This window comes from Meleagris gallopavo, chromosome 3 (genome assembly GCF_000146605.3).
Source record: "Meleagris gallopavo isolate NT-WF06-2002-E0010 breed Aviagen turkey brand Nicholas breeding stock chromosome 3, Turkey_5.1, whole genome shotgun sequence".
NCBI classification, from domain to species: domain Eukaryota; kingdom Metazoa; phylum Chordata; class Aves; order Galliformes; family Phasianidae; genus Meleagris; species Meleagris gallopavo.
The window spans coordinates 2020290-2036374 of record NC_015013.2 but is presented as its reverse complement, the minus strand read 5'-3'; the positions used below and the strand labels follow the sequence as shown (position 1 = coordinate 2036374).

General features: G+C 42.1%; 2 long non-coding RNA genes across 3 annotated transcripts in view; both read left to right on the top strand.

Annotated features, from left to right (window-relative positions):
- Positions 1-7660, top strand: part of LOC109366541 — a 60610-nt gene extending 52950 nt beyond the window's left edge. Inside the window, exons 5-6 of one of the 2 annotated variants that reach the window (XR_004159092.1) lie at positions 6975-7048; positions 7265-7660. This is a non-coding gene — a long non-coding RNA (uncharacterized LOC109366541). Of the gene's footprint in view, positions 1-6974 lie in introns of both variants that reach the window. The other variant, XR_004159091.1, reaches the window with a different exon arrangement.
- Positions 7661-10317: 2657 nt separating this feature from the next.
- On the top strand, positions 10318-15721 carry LOC116216413. Its single transcript, XR_004159090.1, has 3 exons — positions 10318-12247; positions 13395-13555; positions 14240-15721. It is a non-coding gene; the product is annotated as an uncharacterized LOC116216413 (long non-coding RNA).
- Positions 15722-16085: the final 364 nt, after the last annotated feature.

Sequence of the window (16085 nt, the reverse complement as noted above, 5' to 3'; positions counted from 1 at the left end):
AAAAAAGACGACATGAATCTTCTAGAGACAGTCTGGTAAAGGGGCACAAAGATGAGTAGAGGCCCGGAGCACCTCCCTTACAAGGAAAGGCTGAGATACCTTGGACCTAGAAGAATGAGAGGGGATCACATCACTATTTACGAATATTTAAAGTACTGCAGTCAGATGGATGTGATGGGCTTTTTTCAGTGGTGTGCAATGACAGGACAAGGGGTGACAAGCACGAACTGCAATACAGGAAGTTCCATACAAACCTAAGGAAAAAAAATTCTTTACTGTGAGGGTGACAGAGCCCTGGAACAAGCTGCCTGAGGGCTTGTGGAGTCTCCTTCTCTGGAGATATTCAAGACCTGCCTGGAAACTTCCCTGTGCAACCTACCCTAGGGAGCCTACTTTGTCAGGGGTTTTGGACTTGATTATTCCTAAAGGTCCTTTCCAGTCCATACGATTCTGTGATTTTCCAGAGTCTGTCTTAAGAAGGTAGTGAAATAGGACATCTCACACACGTCTAGTGTCAGAAAAGCTCATGACAACAAAGCAACATTCATACAAGGCAAATTACAGTCATTACATATGCATCATAGTCTAGCATTTAATTAGAGCAGAGATCCTGTATGTTTGATGGGAGTTCATCAAATCTTTCACTTCATATTTATTTTGAAATAGTTTCCCCCTAGATGTGCCAGCAAAAAAAGTCACAGAAAGGACTCTGAATTGCTTTTATTATCAGTTACACAGCAGTGGTGAGTGCTCCACGCTACCGTATTAAGAGCAGGCTGCTGTGGCTGCTCAGTGTTGACATTAATTACATCAAGGGGACAAAAAGGTAGCATGGAGTTAACACCAGAAATTACCTGCATGAAGAAGCAGCTGAGGGAAAAGATGGTGTGGCAAGTGGAGGTGCAGCAACAACTGAACTCCCAGGGGACAGACATTGTTCCGGAAAGCCATCCCCCTTCTTGCCTTTCTCTGCACAGGAAGGAAATCCAGTGTAGAGATGCAGGGTCGCACACTGTCTTCCAGAAGAGCTTCCAAAGGCAGACATGACAAGCTAGCTGGCAATCAGCTGCAGAAAACCACAAAATTACACAGACTATAGCTTTTCAGATGTCATCTGTACAGTTTTAATTCTACACGAACTGGAGGCACACCTTCCCAAATACAAGCTTAGTCTCACTGTTTCTTCCCACATTTGAGTTAGAGAAGCTGGAGGAGGATAAAGATTTTTAAACCAACTTTGAATATCATCACTGTAGAGAAAATGCAAAGTCATGGCCTGAAATAGTGATTGAGTACCTGGAGGGAAGGCAGAGCCAACCCATTGGAGCTCAAGTGCATGCAATGCACCTGAGTGACCAGAAGGGGTGGAACCAGGATCTGCCCTTTCTCAGACCTTGCTTAAGGGTTAGGTATCTTACAAGAGCTCCTTGCCTCCCAGAATCCTTATGACAATAAGCAGTTTTTCTTCCTTTGCTTCTGCATTCCTAGGATTGTATCGCCCTGCTACTATGTCATCACATTATAGCATTACAGTCATGTTTTGTGTTTTCTGAAAGATTAACTCTGCTATTGCACTTTTGTTTATTGCAATTAAAGGACAATATTTAACTTAAAGAGTAACTTCAAGTCTCTGGTACTCTTTCAGTGCTCTCAGACTTTAAACTGCTATATGTAGAGTTTAGAGTTAAAGACTTAAAAGCAAAGCAACAACAAAAACCCTAACTTAAACCCCAAAACAATAAAGAACTTCCAGCTATTTTACTGTACAAATCCTAAGGATTAAGAAGTACCCATACTTACATACACTTACCAAGGGGTAGTGTATCTCCCTATCCAGAGCTCTGCAGTCTATTTCCCTGCAGAGCATCCTAGGAAGCATAAAGGCAAGACAGACATCTAAGTGCAAAACAATTTTTTTCTCCTTGAATGCCTGGCACAGCTCCACATCTTCCATCTTCAGTTTAGCTTATCTTTCATACAGAGAGGTCAATCTGAGGACCAAATGAGACAGCTAACAACTACTAATGGCCAGCTGACCATATCAGCAGTGTCAAGCCAAGATGACCTCCTATATTAAGCTCAGATCCAGGTGCAGTCCCAGCATTATAGTTCACATTTTGGTTATTCTAGAAGCCCAGGAGGATTTACCCCAATCAAGAGTTGCAAAGGTTACCTCAATACTTACATTTGGGATCATTAACTGGGCAGAGGATCAACGCAGATGAAGGGTGGATGAACCCAGAGCTATGGCTGATCACTACAGAAACAACACACCAACAAGGTCATAGTCCTACAGCCCATGAGCCAAAGCTCAATCAGCAGTCTCAGACAAAGTAAACAGATAAATCAGGACAGGGGCCATGGAGAGAGCCTAGTCCAATTAAGGAAAAAGAAGGGGCTAGAGACACAGCTGCAACACTGGTCCAGCATTCCTCAATACAAACAAAATTATCTGCATTGTAGGCTCATCCAGAGTATTCAGACAGGAAGCTAGAACAACAGACAAGTCCATACACAAGTGTTCTTGCAGTAAGGCCTGAATATGCAGATATAGAGACTGCAAGGCCAAAAAGAAGGTATAAGTAGAGGTCCCATGTGAAAAGTAGTAAGGAAAATTAAGGCTTTCTGTTGACCTCAGGGCCCAGATTTTCCAGGTCTTTTCATTCTGGTGAGCTTCATAGTAAAGACAAAATGGATTTGCAGAGAAATTGATGATTGAGAACCTGGTGGAGCAGTGTGAGTGGCCTAGGGAGCACAGGCAAATAGCAGCTGCTTCCTTAGAAGATGTGCTATGGCTAGTCCCTTCACCAGTTGTGTGAATTGAGCTCTTCTTTCAGTATATTACTATTGGCCTATCTGTATGGGAAATATTGAATCACAGCCTGAAACTCTGATTGATCACCTGAGGAAAGCAATGAGTCAGCTGCAAGAGCACAGGTGAAGGCAATTCACCTGTGTGACTGGAAGGGATGGAGCCTGGCTCCACCTCTCCTAGACCCATTTAAAGGTGACTGCCACTAGGGAAGGTTTTCTCTCTGGAGATTGTTCCTCTTGTAGTTTTTTTTCTGTGAGCCCAGGACATGGGTAAGATTTTCCATTCAGTTCTGATTAGCCCTTTCCATCATGATAATCTTTCTAGCTATATGCTCTCTAAAGGCTAGCCTAACTTCTCTGTATACTTGTCAATTATGCATCTGTATAATTGTTGATTATACACTAGGCAAGCCAGCAGGTTAAATATACTAAAATATATAATGCCTTTTCTCTGGAATTTCTATAAATGGGTCAGGGTGGATAACATTACCCCCCTAGACAAAATGATTCTGGGACGAATCCCGGGATTTCTGGGATCTCCCTATTATGAACTAGCAACCAATATTGAAAAATGGGGTCCCCTATGTGTTATGAGAAATATCTTCCCATATTATATGGCTGACTATTTTCAGTGGCTAAGAAAGATATATTAATTACAAAAGAACGGCAGTTAGCTGCCTCTACAGTGGCATGGCCACTGTTAAATGCTTTAAACCAGGCTGAAATAAGGGCCAATACTTTAGAAAATGAAGACCAGTTGTTGAAAGTCCACATTGAAAGGTTAAAACAAGAACTTGGTATATTGATAGGGAAAAAAAAAAACTTTGCATTTTCCAATAGGACAGGTTCATAATATTTCAATAGACAATGACCAGATTTCTGAATCAATGGAGCTGGTGGATCAGGCAAATAAAAATTCTAAATTAGATCTTGAGTCTCTGCTTGCAACAGATCCCCTAGAGGCTGCCTCCTGATCAGTGGCCCCCTGCCCAGACTCACTTGCATGTAACAGCCCGGCCATACACAGCAACAGAGTTAATGGACCTGGTACAATGGTTCCAGCAAAAGTGTAGAGAAAGAATACCAACTTAGCTACTGAGACTATGGGACTCAGGGGCAGAAATTGGCCATCATGACTGTGCACCCTGCCCTTAGGCAGTGATTATATGCAGGTGTCCAGTATGTTAATGAAAAATAAGATCTGCACATAGCCCATATAATTTTCCCATATGGCCAGTGTGCAAGTCGGATGGAACATGGAGAATGACAGAGGACTATAGAGAATTAAGTAAGGTCACGCTGCCTATTGCTGCGATACCCAACACTGCCTTCCTAATGGACATATTGAGTAGAGAGATAAAAACGTACCATTGTGTTCTAGACTTGGCAGATCTGTTCTTCAGTATCCCAATTGCTGAAGAGTTGCAAGATCAGTTTGCATTTACATGGGGAGGTAGGCAGTGAACCTTTCAGGTCCTGCCACAGGGGTATGTGCATTCACTGACATACTGTCATAATCTAGTGGTGCGTGACCTGGCTAATTGGAAGAAACCTGATAATGTCAACTTGTATCATTATATCGATGATCTCCTGTTGATATCCAACTCATTGGAGGTGGTAGGTCAAGCAGCAGCTTTGTTAACTACCTATCTGCAGGAAAGAGGATGAGCTATAAATCCTCGGAAGGTGCAAGGTCCAGGCCTGTGAGTAAAATTCCTGGGGATGGTTTGGTCAGGAAAGACCAAAGTACTACCCATTGCTGTCATAGATAAGGTTCAGGCATTCCCAGTCCCTACAACACCAAAGCAGCTGCAGCAGTTTTTAGGTATATTGGGATACTGCCACTCCTTCATGCCTCATTCAGTGCAGCTGCTGAGGCTGTTTGTACAGACTCATGAAAAAGGGTCAGCTATGGGACTGGGGGAAAATGGAACAAGACACTTTCCAACAGACGAAACAGACAGTCGAACAAGCCCAGACATTGGGTGTATTCGATCCTACCCTCCCAACTGAACTGGACATTTGTGTCACTCATGATGGCTTTGGCTGGGGCCTGTGGCAACACCAGAGTTCTGTTTGGATTCCCCTCATTGGATTCTGGTCTCGGGTCTGGCACAAAGCAGAAGAAATATATAGTATGATTGAAAAACAGTTATTGGCTGAATTACCACTGAATTACAGGTGGTAGAACCAAATGGCTGAAATCTTAGTTAAAACCACTCAGCTGATTAAGGGGTTAGTGAGAGATCTGACCCACCTTCCTAAGACAGGGGTGGCCCAGGCACAAACAGTGGCACGACGGGTTGCCTACCTCAGCCAAAAGAGTAGCCTGTCTTCATCACCTTAAAAGAAGAACTTCAGAAGATCCTAGGCTCAGTGATGTATCACTGTGATGCACCAAAAGGAATATTGGTCTCTTCACCAGAGAAGAGTCCTGTTCAGGAGGGAAAATATCCTATCCCTGAAGATGCCTGGTACACAGATGGGTCCAGCAAGGGCAACCCGAGCAAGTGGAGAGCAATAGCATGCATCTTTCCACTGAGACAGTCTGGTTTGACGAGGGGGATGGTCAGAGCAGCCTGAGCCGTGTGGATGTTCATAACCAAGGAACCTGGTGATGGTATTCTGACTATCTGTACAGATAGTTGGGCTGTGTACCAGGGGCTCACTCTTTGGATTGCACAGTGGGCTACCCAGGAATGCACTATCCATGCCCGGCTGATTTGGGGCAAAGACATGTGATTAGATGTATGGAATGCAGTCAGACACAGGACTGTATGTGTCTACCACATCTCCATCTCTGGTCACCAACCCCTACAGTCACCAGGAAATGATGAAGTTGATGCACTGGCACTAGTTTGATGGATTGAGAATTCACTGTCTGAGAACATCACCCTTTGGTTACACCAAAAATTACAGCATACATGACAAAAGACAATGTGGGCAGCTGCTAAAGCATGGGGGCTGCCCATACAGCTATCTGACATCACCCAGGCATGCCAGGATTGTGACACTTGCTCTAAGGTGAGACTGAGATCTTTGCCCAAAACAACAGCCCATTTTTGCTAGAGGACACAATTTTCTCCAGCAATGGCAGGTTGATTACATTGGACCCCTCCCTCAGTCTGAGGGGGCGAGATATGCCCTGACTTTTGTCAGTACTGCAAGTGGGCTACTGCAGGCCTATTCAGTACCGAAAGTAAACCAGGCATATACCATCAAGGCACTCACTGCCTATGGGACACCTCAAGTCATCAAGAGCAACCAAGGGACCCATTTTACTGGTGCAATGATACAACGCTGGGCAAAAGAAAATAACATCAAATGGCGATTCCACCTGCCATATAATCCAATGGGGGCAGGCCTCCTTGAATGTTATAATGGTATTCTTAAGGCTGCCCTCTAGTCAGACTCCCAGTCCCTGCAAGGGTGGACAAAGAGACTCATTGAAACCTTGCGGTACCCGAATGAAAGACCTCAAGACAGCAGACCCAATGCCCTGAAAATGCTACAGACAACATGTGCCTCCCTGCTTAGGATCCAAATTACGGGCACTGATAATCAGGTAAGACCCCAGATCGGTAATGAAAATAACCTTCTGCTCCCTGCCCCTGAGAATTTAGATCTGGGTACCCATAGAATAAAATGGCCTTGGAAGGGGCAGGTAGGACCCAAGTGGTGTGGCCTACTTGCACCTTGGAAAAGATTATTGGAGGTGGAAGGCTCAGTAATCCCTCCAGTAATAAGTACATGGCCTACTGATGTTGTGGTCAACCTCCAATCGTCATTGCTAAAGGGACCCTCATCATGTCCGTATGGCAGATCAGGACACCCCCTTTGGTGCCTGATATAGTTACGCAGCCGCAGACATCTGGCCAGAAAGTGTGGTACAGGTGGCCAGGACATGCCCCAGTACAAGTGGAAGTATTGACCCATGATAGTCAGGCAATCTTGTGAGACAGAACTGAACAGAAGATACCATAACCCAGGCAGGTCTTCTTAGACTTGTTGGAAATTTCCAAATAATTTTCTAGGATGGTTTCTCTGATAAAGCAGATTTTATTCGCGATTGCAATAGCAGGCCTCCTGCAAGCAGGAGCACACCAAGAAAACAGTGCTACATCTTTTATCCCTGATTGCCTGACACTTATCTCTTTCAGCCCTGGTTCCTCGTTGGCTGAGTACTGCAGATTCACACTCTTTTGTGATGCTCCACTAGTCATACAAATACCAAGTAAGCACAAATCTTTGCCACCCAGACACAAATATCTTAATTGATTAATTGCCTTCTAACAATTGCTTTCTTAACAAACATTTGGTCATAACTTTTCGATGTCTGTTTTACAGCAAAAACATAAACATAGCCTCTTAATCGTTTAATAATCCCCCCTAACACTTGTGCCCCTTTACACTGGGTCATTGTTCTGGTCATTTATCTGTCCTTGCATAGAGACAAGCTTGAAAGGAGGATAGAGGGGAGTATCTTGGAGCCTGCACATGACATCCTCACATTCCCACAGAGTGGGACAGCTCTGCTTTGTGTAAAGGTCCTGACTCCTTGAAGGTTTGTTAAATATATTTCACTTTTGCCGGTCGAATGAACAACCTTTCAGTATGTTTCCTAGTTCAGAACACTATACCCACATTGTTTAGAACATTTAAAATCAATTGCATCTTTGTGAGAAAGTATTTTTTAGGTAATTCGGAAACTATGTTTCTATGCTACTATGTCCTACCATATTCTACTAATATGTATATGGTTTTCTTACCTTCCACATCAGCTAATTCTAAAGATATGTTACAGCTTAATTCTTTAGATCAGTTGCCCCTTTTCAATGATCAATGCAGAAACAACACTTTCACTTTCCACAAATTCCCCCCTCTTTTTCTTTTACAATGTTGATTTCTGCAATTCCTTTCTAAGGTACAATTGTAAAGACTACTTCTTCACTTTCTTCGTTCTCCCTTCCTTCTAATATCCTGAGAGACAATAGTGAGGAAGACAATCCAAATATATAGTTCTTAAGAAACATATCTTTAGTTTCAAACTGCAGTGCCTCATTTTTCCTTCCTAGATATGGTATCTCAATTAACATTTCACATGGAGAAACCCCCATGTCCTTTCTCAGTGCTGTATGGATTCGGAGAAATGCCAGAGGCAAACTTTAGTCCAAGGTACAGACCAGTTTAGCCATGGTATTGAAGGGTGACCCATCTTTCAGTAATCTTTGTATCATGGGTTTAAGCCCAGTATGTCCCTCAAAAGGAATTGGATATTGTTTCTGTCTTATGGTCTCATATTTTTCCTGCAGCTTTATTTTTAAAGGGGTTATTTTCAACCCTCCCCCCCCCCGTTCCTTTCCTTTGCCCAGACCATGGATCTATATCTTTCTCATCTGTCTCAGTTAACACATTCATTGATACTGTAATTCCCTCCTGATAGGTTATTATTTGTATTCCCAATTTCATTATAAGATCTCTCTACAATAAATTAGTCCCTGCATCAGGTACATACAATAATTGTCCTGTTATTGTCTTCCTAATCTCAATTCAGTGTTTTCAAAAAGTGGTACTGTCATCCCCTTTCCCTCTACCCCACTTGTATCCTGTTTCTGGTACTAGGATTATGTTTTATTATGTTCCCTTAGAACCAAATTCTATAAAATACTGAAGGGCACAACAATGTGTATGTCTGGTATACACCCATCTGTCAGCTTGCTCTTTTCCCTTCTAAATCATTAATTAGATTCCTATTCTCTTTCGAATATCTCATAGGTTCTGTCTAAGATTCAGATATTTTAAGTTTACCGTCTGGAATTAAAGCCAGTTCACCTATTTCTTTCCCTGTTTTCTGTTTCTTTTGCCTGTTTTGCCCCTGATCCACCATCACATTCCCAGTTTCCTGTACAGTGTCACTGTTCTGATGTCCTTCACAATGTATAACAGCCATGCTGCTCTTTGGTAGATTTACATCATGCTGAATTTGTTTTTCTTGTGTGCAAGCAATCCTCGCTCTTTCCAGATGGTACCATGAGTGGGTACCACCCCAAAAGCATGTTTAGCATCTGTCCATATATTTCAGGTTCTTGTCAAGGCAGTTATTTTAGCCTTCTGGAAGTCCCTACAGGTAATGGTTTTGTGTCATTTACCTTGTCAGTAGCGGTTACTGCATATCCTGCCTTACAGTTTCCTTGTCTCACAAAACTGCTTCCGACGATGAATCCAGGAATCCTCAGCATCATCAAACGGTTCCTCCTGTAGGTCTGACCAGCTGGCACAGACAGTCTCCATGCAGTCGCACACTGCTGGTTTGGAGGTAGCTCTCTGTTGGTGTTCTGAGTGTTCAGCAAATTGCTTCCTTCTCCTTGATCAGTTACGCTTTCTGTTGAGAAACTTGATAGCCATTTAAATCAAGAAATTCAACAAACTCACAGTCCGTTGTACACAGTCCTCTTTTGTTACTGAGGCATCCACATGCTGCAGTGAAGTTTCACCATGGGATAGAGGAACCCAAATCTCAGGCTCACAAGCTGACCTGTTCTCAAAAATCATTGGGCTATTCTCACAACCCTGGGTAACACTGTCCAGGTTAACTGAATTTTATTTTATTTATTTATTTGGTTTTTTTTTTTTTCTTCTCCCCATATTGGAGTTTTCTTCTGCAAAGGCAAATAATTTTAGACTTTCTTTGGCGAAACCAGGCAGAAAAAAAGTGTACTTCCAGGACGGCAAACCCCACTTACTTATTCCTTAACTTTTTTTAATAAAGTGCATGGATTTACCACCATGGATTGCGTATCTTCAACATTTCTATTAATTGCCCTCAAACCTTGTACCAAACTATAGCTCTTGCCATTCCAATTTGCAAGATTGAGGTGTTGTATTTCAATTTCTATGCAATTAATAACACAAAATCCAAAAAGTTATTTATTATTTCTTTTATTCTCCTACAATCTCGTATCCTCAAAGGGCATTGCTTTACCATGGCTGGGCTGACTCTCATCTATAACTTAACTTTTATTGGGTTGCATTTTTGGCTCTGCCAGGCATTCCTGATGCCTGCAATCCTGTGTATACCTGATTTACGATTTATGTAACTTCTGGGGGTACAATATTGCTTTTCCCAGTTTATGTTAAAGCCAGACTTATAATTTTCAGTCTAAAATTTTCTCTACTGAATTTAATCTCTACATTCAACTGTTCTAATACGTCATGCCCAAGTAATGGTTTTGGAGAACCTGGCATGTACAAGAATTTATATATTCCTACTTGTTCTCCTAGCCTGTATTTAATTGGTCACCTCAAAAAAAAGTAAACTTCTCTTGCCAGTAGCTCCTACAACTATAAAAAAAATCATCTACGGGTAATAATTCATAGCACAGAGTAAGAGGCACCCCGAATCATAAAATAATCCTCTTTACCCTGCTTCCCCAGCTGCTTTCAGTCCAGTGGGGGTGGAACTCTCCCTGAGCCCTTCCAGACTCCCCCTTACCTCTTCTTCTAGGTAAGGACATCCCTGTTACACCTTGCTCAACTTTGCCTTCCTCAGCCTGTGTTTTTTTTTTCCCAAATCCTTTTCACTTTCCAGACTTTCGTCATTACTGAAATACAATTTTAGTAATTTCAGTTTCACCCCCTCCTCTCCCCAGCATTCCGGTGGTGCTTACACTGGGATATCGGGTTTCCGGAGCTCTCTGCTGATGACGGCTATTGTCGCTTTCAACGTTCCGTCCCATCCCCATTCACAAGCAATGCAGCCTTTGCAGTTACAGCGGGAGGCTCTGGCCCCCAGCTTTTCTCTCACTCCGAGTTGTTCTTACAAGCCGCGGTGAGAGGGGTGGTATGGGGGATGTGTTCTCGTTCCCACCCAAACTCTAATATCCCAAACTCACTGTTTTCCTTAACCTTTTTGCCGTTGTTGTTTTTTTTTTTTCCCCCCCACAATTCCACCATTTGTACCCTCAATTACATTTCCATGTACCATTAACAAATGCACTTCCATACAGCATCAAGACAGTTTCTCCCACTGCCTTCAAAATCCACAAATAAAACAACACAGTTCTTCAACTTCCACAAACATCCAGCACTTGGTCTCATCATTAGGGTACTCAATTATAAAACTGGTCCATTACTCCATTTATGTTCCTGGTTTCTTATTCAGTATTCCCCCTGGCTGACCAGCAATGTTTCTCCAGTGAGCCAAAATACAAACTAGGGTATCTATTTGGTATCACTTTAGACACTCTCTGTTCCATAACAGCCTCGTACACGACATAACGCTTTCACAACATAAACATTTAACAATCACAAAGACAGTGACAATAATCAGTACAATTTATCTTCAGGATCCTTCCTCTCTCTGCCTCCCTCCAGGGCCCAACCTTCCCTCTGTATTAATTTCCCACACTTGCACAGCTGACCACCTCCTTCTCCAATAAGCAACATATCAGTGATAAACATTATTTCCATCCATAAGTAGAAATTAGGCCCTAGAAATTGATCTAATTTTTCTGCTACACTTACAGAATCCTCAATTAAGGAACTCTTTTTGAAACTGCTAACTTTTTTTCTAGTAAAAACAGCAGGCATTAACATACCCTATTTCCCTTTGACCTAAGGAGACTGCCCTAAGAGGATAAAGTGAAGTATTGTAAGGTTAATGTTAGAGAAAGGAAAACCTCTCCAGGTCCCATTCACACTGCTCCAACTCCCTCAGCAGTCGAGAGCGCATCCTTTCTCCAGGACCTGCACAGGATCAGCAGCACGGGCAGCACAGAATGAATTGTTTCTGTGGTAAGCAAAGAGGAAATCTCATTTCGTATAAATATTGCAAAAAACTGTTAAAACCTCCATGAACATCTTTCATATATAAACTTTAACATGGAGTATGAGGTATAGAGTTTCTTTTCATATACAAGGTTTATAGCAGAGGTTCAAGTACATATTAATATAGAAGTTATAATGTACTCTGAATTAAACTGTCAGAATCTAGGGCTTCTCATATCACTTTTGAAGAGTGTCACAGAAAAAGAAGCATCTGTACTGGATTACCATGAAGGTTTCTACTACGTTGCAATAAATACGGCAATCTGTTTTATTTTTATATATTTTTTATGAAGAAGCAAAAGTGCATCTTCTACAGTTGCCTTTCAAAAATCACTTATCTATATGGAACACCTATAAATAATTGAAGCTAAACATTATTTATGGATACATTACTGTAACGATCAGAAAGGTCATCACAGTGAATGGAAAATACAGGAGTGCAGTAACAAAGGGACTAGCGAGAATGGAATGGTGTTACAAAACTCCTATACTTCATAGAAGGGTGTTCCATTCCTTGGATGATTTTTGTGGCCCTCCTCTGGACACATTCCAACATATCTATGTCTCTCTTGTACTGAGGATTCCACATCTGGACGCAGTACTGCAGGTGAGGCCTCACCAGTGCAGAGCAGGGGGGTAGGATCACCTCCCTTGACCTGATGATCACACTTCTTTTGATGCAGTCAAGTACACGATTGTATTTCTGGGCTGTGAGGACACATTGCTGGCTCACATTCAGCTTCCCATCTACCAATACCTCAGGTCCTTTTCAGCAGGGCTGCGCTCAATCCTTTCCTCCCACAGCTTGTATTGGCAGTGAGGGTTGTCTCAATCCTCACAAGATCTTGCATTTGTATTTGTTGAACCTCATGAGGTCTCCTGGCTCCACTGCTCAAGCCTGTCTAGGTCCCTCTGGATGGTGTCCTGTCCCTCTTGTGATCAACCACACCCCCCAGCTTGGTGTCATCAGCTACTCATACCACTGTCAATGTCACTGATGAAGATATTACAGTCTATTGGTCCCAGGAGCATTGATTTTTCTGAGCACGAAGCTGTTGCATGTACATTCCAGGAAAATAAGAGAAAAGGTTCACTGTCCTATTTAGCTTTGCTTCCTAAGTTTATTTTTCTTCCTCTAAGTTGATTATGTCAATTTTGCTCCTTTTGTATTTTCCTTATCCTAGAGCCTCTAATAAGAACTGCAATTTTGCAGAATTCGGAGTAATGTCTGCCCCTCACTGTGCAGCTATGAAAACCAGCTGTTATTTAACTGTAAAAACTTTGGAGTGCAGAAAACTGGAAATGTCAAAGCATGAACCTAAGAAATGGTTGTAGCTGCTTGCCTCTACTTGGGGCCTCATAGAGGCTGGTAAGACATTGAAGAGGCTAAGATCAGTTTAAGAAGTAATATGAGGAAGAGATCAGATTATAGCCTTCAAGTTAGATTTAGTCGGCACGGAACTTGTCAACATGCAATGCTTGATATCAGTGTCTTAGATTACATGTTGGCACAGAGAAGTGCAGACAGCCGCAGGACACACCAGCATTGCACCTGAAGAATAGTAGGGAAGAAATACAGGCACATTAGTGGAATATTCTGTCTGGGCAAATCTGGGCTGTCAAGAATTCTGGCCCTGATTTTTATTTGCATCAGATTTTTATTTGTAGTTAAGCTGCAGGATTAGTGTTGGGATTGACTAAGGGCTTGACTGTCTCTGAAACTCTCCTCTGATCTGATTAAATGATCTCTTCAGGTCAACATGACAGTGACAAAGGAGCAAAGAGGCTGTACTGCAGCTACATCTTGTGACAATTTTACATGGAGGAACTGAAGTCAGTCTGATTGCTGACAGTGCAGTCAGATCCCAGAGTAATAGAAACTCATTCTGTATTCTAGTATACCCAGCAGATGCAGGTAAGAAGACACTTAAAGGTTTTCATCAGTTCGTAAAAAGAAAAAGCCCAAGGGAAGAAGAAATAGTAGTGACTTCCAGTTACGCATCTATCCCAGAGCATCAGACTGCTTGGAGGCACCTTTTCAGGATGGCTTGAGGCATACCCTTGCAGAACTAATAAGACTAGAAAAGTAACAAAGGTTTTTTACAATAAATAATTCCGAGGTTCAGGGTGCCAGGAGCAATCTCGTCAGATCGAGGCCCACATTTTATTGCTAAAGTGGTCCAGCAAATTAGCACATTACTGGGAATTGATTGGCAATTGCACACGCCTTATAGGCCGCAGTCAAGTGGCCAGGTGGAAAAGATGAATCATCTGATCAAGATACAAATAATAAAACTCAGCCAAGAGGCTGGGATTCCATGGCTGCAGGTGCTGCCTCTGGCACTTCTAAGAATTCGGACTAAACCTAGTACCAAGGAAGGGTTAAGCCCATATGAGATTCTTTATGGGTGACCTTATACTGTACTAAAGGGAATTTCTATGCAGGTGGGGGATGAAGTGTTGAGTAAATATTTGATTAACCTAACAAAGCAATTAAGGAAAATTGAAAGAATGGTATTTGGTACCAGAGCACAAGCCCTGGACAGACCAGTGCATGATATATTGCATGGCGATTATGTCTATGTTAAATCCCTCTCAGATTCACCTTTGGAACCAAGGTGGGAAGGGCCCTATCAAGCACTTTTGACCACTCATACAGCAGCTAAGGTGGAAGGACTGATCCCGTGAATATAACATATCCGCCTGAAGAAGATCGCCCAACCACGGTGGACTGTTGAAGAGAAGGAACCTCTTAAGCTTAAACTTAAGAAGACAACATGAAGATATTATTTCTTGTAAATAGTGTTTGTATAGAACTTATTTTGGCTTGGTGGAATAATGCTTTTATACAAATGACAGGAAATCTCACTTGGGTCCTGAATATTTCAAATTGTTGGGTGTGTACAGCCTTCCAAGAGATGGAGGGATGGAACTTGAACTCTCTCAATATGGGATTCCATCTGCCAATTGGACACTATGGAATGGGGCAGGAGGTAGACATAGTGTCTAAGTGAAAATATGAGCATAGAAATAAAGGGACCTAAATTCAATTTACAACTTTGGGCAGATAGTAATATTTCATTACTTAGGAGAAATGGTACAGGTAGGCAAACAGATACAGGGGAATTTAATTTATCTCCTCATGATGGAGTACAGTTTTGTAATCTTGAGGGTCCAAGGAAGGGTGGAATAAATGACGCTTTAATATTGTGTTCTGTAAAGGAGAGTGCCCCTTGGGCCCAGGGTTGTAGTGGCTCTGTAGTGATGGACAGGCAAGGAAGACCCTACCAAAGAACTGGAAAGGACATTGTGTAGGGGGATATTTAGTGCCTCAGAATTCCTTTTTCAATGGGACAGTTCTTCCTTCCAGGTTACTGAGAACTCATTGGAAGAGGGTGAAACATGTAAGTAATTGCCTTATAGAAAAACTGACCGGCTTCCATAGCTTTGCTAGATGATTTATCCCGTTCCTGGGAGGAAGTGAATTAGAAAAAACAATAGTTAATATTTCAGCTACTTTGGAGATAATAGAAAATGCAACAGTGGACACAATAAGAGCATTATAAATAGAAGTTTCAACATTAAGTAAAGTAGTGCTGCAGAATAGGATTGCGCTAGATCTATGAACAGAAAAGAGGGGAGAGTTTGTGTAGTTACTACTAGCTGTTGTGCGTACATAGCTGAAACTCAAGGGATAGAAACCAATCTGTAAACTATAGGGGAACGCCCTGAGTATGCACAGCGCTGATTGAAAACATACCTGCTTTTATAACTACTTTGTGGTTATAGAGTCTGATTCTGCAAGTCATATCCCAAAGGACTGTTCTGTTTCCATTTTCCATTCAGAGGGAAAGATGAAACTGTTCACAGGTCATGAGACATCCCCCTTCTTTTTCACTTTCTGCTCATCTCTGCAGTGTGTGGTCCCTAGCCATCTCACCTTCAGCATTAGAGTAAGGTCTTTGGTTTTTGGACACTCTCTCTCTCATTTTATTTGATTTATTAGCTTCAATTCCAATTGTATTATATTGTTTTATCTTGTGTTCCACTATCATATTTAGTAAATTAGTTTTCCTCCTCAGATCATTGCCAATGTTTTGTTTTTAAGCCTATCTCCCTACTGTTTCCCCTTTTCCCCCTTCCCCCTTTCCTGGGATGTGGGTCCTCCCACCCCACTTGACCTAACCAGCTAATAGATCATTGACAGCATCTTCTGTGGGCTTTTATGTATCTTGGTGCTGCTCAGTATATGCAGCGTCTGATGCACGGACTCAGATGTGAATGATCCAAATAATTTATTACAAGTTCTCACATCACTTATATACCTTCACAAGTTTTCTTTTTCTAGCTTTCCCATCCATCCCTACAACTTTCCCATCCACCTTTACATGTCAACAGAGCGTTCTACAAAACACTCTTCAACCGTTCACACAGGCGCTTATCCA